Raw genomic sequence first — 6,000 nt, forward strand, 5'->3', positions numbered from 1 at the left:
ACAAAGTTTTATGGACTGATGAGACCAAGATTAACCTCTACCAAAGTGATGGAAAGGCCAAAGTGTGGAGAAAGAAGGGATCTGCTCATGATCCAGAACATATAAGCTCATCTGTGAAGCACGGTGGAGGAAGTGTCATGGCTTGGGCTTGCATGGCTGCTTCTGGAGTGAGCTCACTAATCTTTATTGATGATGTAACTATTGATGATGGTAGCAGCAGGATGAATTCAGAAGTCTACAAAAACATTCTGTCTGCCAACTTACGGAGAAATGCGTCCAAACTAATTGGGAGAAACTTCATCATGCAGCATGACAATGACCCAAAACACACACCAACGGCCAACACAACAAAGGATTTCATTAGGGAGAAAAAGTGGAAGGTTTTAGACTGGCCAAGTCAATCACCAGACCTTAACCCAATTGAGCATGCATTTTACCTCCTGAAGAGGAGATTGAAGGGAAACCCCCCCTAAACAAACAACAACTGAAAGAGGCTGCAGTAAAAGCCTGGAAAAGCATCACAAAAGAAGAATGCAACAGTTTGGTGATGTCAATGAGTCGCAGGGTTAATGCAGTTATTGCAAGCAAGAGATATGCTACCAAATATTAAGTGTTATTTGCTTTCATTTACTTAAATACTCTCTGTTCCAATACTTTTGCTCACCTAAAAATGTGGGTGGTCTGATACCAAAGGTGCTATGTTCTAAGTAGTTTAACACATCTAGGTGTAAATACCAGGAAATAAAAGCTGAAATTCTGAACTCTTATCTCATGTTCATCTTTTTATCTCAACCCTAAATGTATTCAGTGTATTGCAAAAACAAAGGAATTGACCTTGCTGTTCCAATACTTTTGGAGGAGACTGTACATCCAGCCAAACCAGACAACCAGACAGAGGTGCAAGGTTTTAAGGACCTTAGAAGACAAACGCGTTACACAGGTCAATCTCTTGAGTGCCTCTGATGTGCTGATGTTTTGTGCATAGTTTGCAACCATTTTAGGAAGGTCAGAATATGAATCTGTTGATTGGAAGTACAGGTGAAAATGAGAACGAGGTGACATTTTATTTACATCAATTACAATGCTCCCCAGTCACACAAATGATTTGGAAGTATTCCTTGTTGCAAATGTGTTCATGTAAGGAACTCAGAAAATGTTCTTCTCCCAAACTACTCCAGAAAAGCAAATTTTAAAGCTTTCAGATGTTATGGAAATGATTCTAATGTTCATCAAATACAATTGCGTGCAGTTTGTAGCAGTAGCTTTAAAAATAATTTCCCTATTTGGACACAGTGCTGCCAAAGTTCTCATCTTCACAACTAAAACACCTTGTTTAGGATAGAATTGAATTAGAAACAAGTCTGTAATTAGTACTGTTTTCAATGACACCCCATGTGTTTATAAAAAAACTGAGATGGCGTGTGCCAGTAACAACATTATTCTACTCATGGGTTGGTCTCCAAAGATAAATATTTTAAACAATAGTGTATTGTGAAGTGTAGTTCGTCATATGCAAAATAAGCAGCTACCAAGTGAATCAGCCATCATGGATTTATTATACTCAAATATTCTCTCAGCTTAAAAGCTGAAGTGTGATTGTCTCTGCCAGGATTTAATTCTTTGCTGGTATGATCTAAACAACATTTAACACTCTGACCTATCTGGTCATGGCTAACAGCAGAATTTGTACTGGCATTGCTGCAAGACTATCTAACCTTACATTGTTCAAGACTGTTTGTTAGGCAGTGCTTTGTAAAAAAAAAAAAAAAGGCTAATGATTATTCGAGCCAAAGATTTCATTGAACCAGAGTTTCCTGCAGAACTTTATATTTCCTTCGAATATTATTTTATTTGAGACCAAAGTAATACAGACGAAGACAAACTTTATCAGACCTGAATCTTTTTGACAATCAATTTATGATTTTATTGAATCGGAGCTCACCAATTTATTAAAATCAGATTTATTCAATAAGAAAAAGAAAAAAAACTAATTGGAATCGTGGAATATTCCTGAAACACCGACACTCTGCAGATCTCATTGGGTCTGTGTGTACCTCAGTGTTACACAGCGCCATCCCTAGACACTCGGAGGCCATAAGAAAAAAATAATTTTGGGGCCCCACAAAAACATTTTGGGGCCCCACAAAAACATGGAACCTTCTGATTAATTTGCTTGAGAAACCAATGCTGCTGCTGCAGCTGTCTCAGCAAGATTCATAGCTTTGTAGGCTCGGGGAAAGACACCCCTTCTCTACCTGAAAGAGACAAAGACAAAACATTTGTTTTAAAGGAGCACCATGGTGGTTGAACGTGACACTTCCCAGTTGTCTTCAGGCAACAACAAAACAAACCGTTAGGTAGAGAAGAATTCAGTTAATATACAGCAAGTCTCATAATCACTTTAAAACTGATACAGAATGAGCTTTCAACACTCTACGATGTTTGATTTTCTTTCAAGCTTTCTGTCAGGTGAGGCAAGGGAATGGACCCAAAAACACTCAAAGTCCAAAGGGTAAACACAAACCGAGGATAACCTTTTAATAAGTACAAAAACAAAGGAGGCCAAAAACAAAGCGCGGGCAGGAAGCTCCTGCGGGGCGGCGGGCTGGGCAGGAAGCTCCTGCGGGACGGTGGGCTCCGGCGCACTGGGCTTGGAGTACTTCTCGGCCAGAGGGGGCATATCCGCGGCCCTCCGGAGATACTCCTCCCAGTGAAATGCCTTGTTACTAGGGCTTTAAAGTCACAACACCCCTCAAGCCCAGAGTAAATTAGCCCACCGTGGAGGGAGTCCCTCATGCCGTCCCGAAATATCTGGCACACGATTGACTGGGGCAGGTCAGCCTGTGCGTCTACAGCGCTGAACTCCATATTTCTTCATCAATACTTTCAATGCTGGTAGTAAAATCAGCCCTTTTACATCGAATACCTGTTTTAATAAATGTGGCACACAGTCATATCTGACTTTTCTCAAACTCTCAAACCCCAGTATTTCATAATTTAAACATTATTTTATAGTATTTCACATTTTCACCAAGTCTCCTTGACACAATATATTCCAGGTTTATCATTAAAGGCAGACACAAACCTTATAAATTTTTGGCCATTATGTAATGAAACTTCCTGCATTTGTATTGCAGTATGTAGAACATCCAGAAGTTAAGTATTAATAACATCATCTTCATTATCATCGTCACTCTCCATAACTACCCAGTATGGCTCCGGCATGGATAGTTTTGCTTGCATCTAATCACGTAGAATCTTAGGTAGGAAACGCTTTCTTCCCAGGAACCTCACTGCTGCACCCACCGCTAGTTTCATGTTTGACCTCCTCTCTTCAGATTTAGTAGCAACCAGCACATCCAGGATAAATGCTGAAAGGGATTACTTCTGCAGTAAGGACACATCTGGTGAAATTACCAGGGGTAAAGTAGCAATTACCTGGGATACCTGTGCCCTGATGACACAACTCTGCCTACCTTATTAATATCTGCACTTTGTCCCCTCTCAACTCTCCTTATAGCAGTGGAATAAGACACTTTCCGCTGGTCTTTAAAGGTCAGAATTTCTCCTTCCTTCTCAAGTTATTCATTGCATGAAAAGACACCACATGGATCAACAGTGGCCAGGTAAACCAGGAAAGCAAGAAAAGCCGTGCACCTTTTGTGATGCTGTGGAACGGGAGGCTTGCAGCATGAATGTGTGGTCAAACTTATCTGCAGGCAGGAACTACAGGAAGCTATCGAGCCAGCTTTGACCAAAATCACTAAGGAATGTTTTGAGCATCTTGTTGAATCCATGCAGCGAAGCACCCAGGCTGTTCTGGAGCCAAAAAATGGGGGGCCTGGTACTAGATAGGTGTACCTAACAAAGTAGTCAGTGAGTGGAAATTTGTCACTTGCAGCATCGTGAAGCAGTTTACTGCAGCAAACTTCTGAGCAAGATGAGTCTGTATGAAGTTGTCAGACATCAAACTGAAAAGCCATCACAACTTGCCAGAAGCTTTCAGAGTACCTCACCAAGGCAAGAGATCACCCACAAGGCTTCATTTTACTAAAATGTAAATTTCTGGCTGGGATGTGGCCAAATTGGATCCAGTTCTTCTGGGAAAAGTTAAATAAAGGCAACTATTATTAAAACCCCTAAAAACCCAACAGGCCCAGGGCCCATTACATTACAGGCCCAACCTTAAGACTCGACAGGCAAAAGGCCTAACATGGGCTTTACAATGCTAGCGTGGTCCCTGAAGGGTACGGTGTGATTAGAACACGAGAAAGAGTAGAACGTCTATTTTTGCATGACACAGCGAACGTGTGGGTTAAACCTCGTTCTTTCTTTTCTAGGACTAAGAAAACTTATTTCACACAAAAAACATTACGCAAGATAAACAAATCGTAGCATTTATTCGTTTATGCAGATGTTCACACTTGCTCACAAGTAGCAACAGTTCAGCGTCAGAAAAAAAAACAAGGCTGTACAGTTAGCTACCATTGGACTACTAACCAGCTGGCAAAATTAACTAACTACGGGCTGGCAGACAGCAGAATATCAAATAACGATCTAACAGCGATTACCATTTACAAATTGTCACTTCACGGGTAAACTTGTTAGTGATCAAAATAATTGACTAAATACTCCGCAAAAGCAAAAAATAATCCGACAGTAATATTGTTTTGTGGCACTGCCACCTCATGTTCTTCCACATTTAACCCCCGCCCCCTTTCAATTCCTTATCAAGTCTTCTGGAAAGACTGAGTAATTATAATTAGGTTATAATATTTGATTATTATTATTTTTAATTTTTTTTTTTAAGAAAATCATTCTGTTTTTTTTTTGTTTTGTTTTTTGTTTTTTGTTTTTTGTTTTTTGTTTTTTGTTTTTAAGCCTGGAGCCAGTTTAATCATGCACAATATAGCATCAGAAAAAGGATCATTTGAAAAGGATAAGAATGTTCAACTTTCCCACTTATTAATGTCATGGTTCTGTGTTTTCCTGTCTGTGTTTCCCTTGTTGGGCCGCCAGATGGCGGCACTTCTGTTTTGTGTCCTGCTCCTCCCTGTTAATTGTATTATTGTTGTCTCGTTATTCTATCATTGTTCCCACCTGTGTCTTGTTATCCCCTCCTTTTCTGGTTTGATTGTTTTGTGAGTTCACCTGTGTCTTGTTACCCCCTGTCTATTTAAGTTCTTTGTCCCCTTGACTCATGTGCTGGTTCCTTGTGTTTGTTTCTGACTTACATGTATCTGTCTGCCTGTGTTTTGACCTGCTTGTGTGTGTGACTGTGTTTCCGCCTGTGTGTTTCTGCCTGTTAGTTCTTGCCTGGTTTCTGTTCTACCTGTGTTCTGCTCTGTGTGTGTTTTGAATTGAGTTTTCTGTTTTGTGTTTTTTGGAAGTGCCCTGCGTGGTCTTTTGGTTTCCTGTTTTTTTTTTTTTTGTCCCCTGTCGTGTAAGTAAAGTCTTTGTTAATTTTTCCTTTTTGAGTTTGTTTTTTTCCCTCTGCGTTTGGGTCCTCCCTACCCGTTACGTGACAATTAAAGGATTACAAGATCCATATTGTAAGGTTGGAGACTCCTTGTGGCAGCCGCGCACCCGTCACCACTTCAGCGATCTTCTGCAATTCAGTTCAGTTAAAGGCCACTGTCACAAAGCAGATTTACAGAGATCCGGGCGTGACAGATTGGTTTGAATGAATGCCTTGCAGACAGTGCTTTGTATGTCTGAGTAACTTTTTGTACTTTGAAAATGAGAGCCAATAGACCGTAACTGCAAGTGCTGGTCAGAGTCCAACCAAAAAAGAAAAAGCAAAAAAAAAAACGGAGCTTGTGCCATTCACATCCTGACAAAACACAGATGATTTGATTGTAATTAAAGGGGAGCATTTTACATTAGGTACAATATGTGGACTATGTTTTTATCTATTGAAGCAAAGAGAAAATTCAAAGCTATGAAAATGTGCGATTTGCTTGCACAGGCTGATCTTGCTAATGTATTCTGTAGTATAAT

This window comes from Anguilla rostrata, chromosome 2 (genome assembly GCF_018555375.3).
Source record: "Anguilla rostrata isolate EN2019 chromosome 2, ASM1855537v3, whole genome shotgun sequence".
Classification (NCBI taxonomy): Eukaryota; Metazoa; Chordata; class Actinopteri; order Anguilliformes; family Anguillidae; genus Anguilla; species Anguilla rostrata.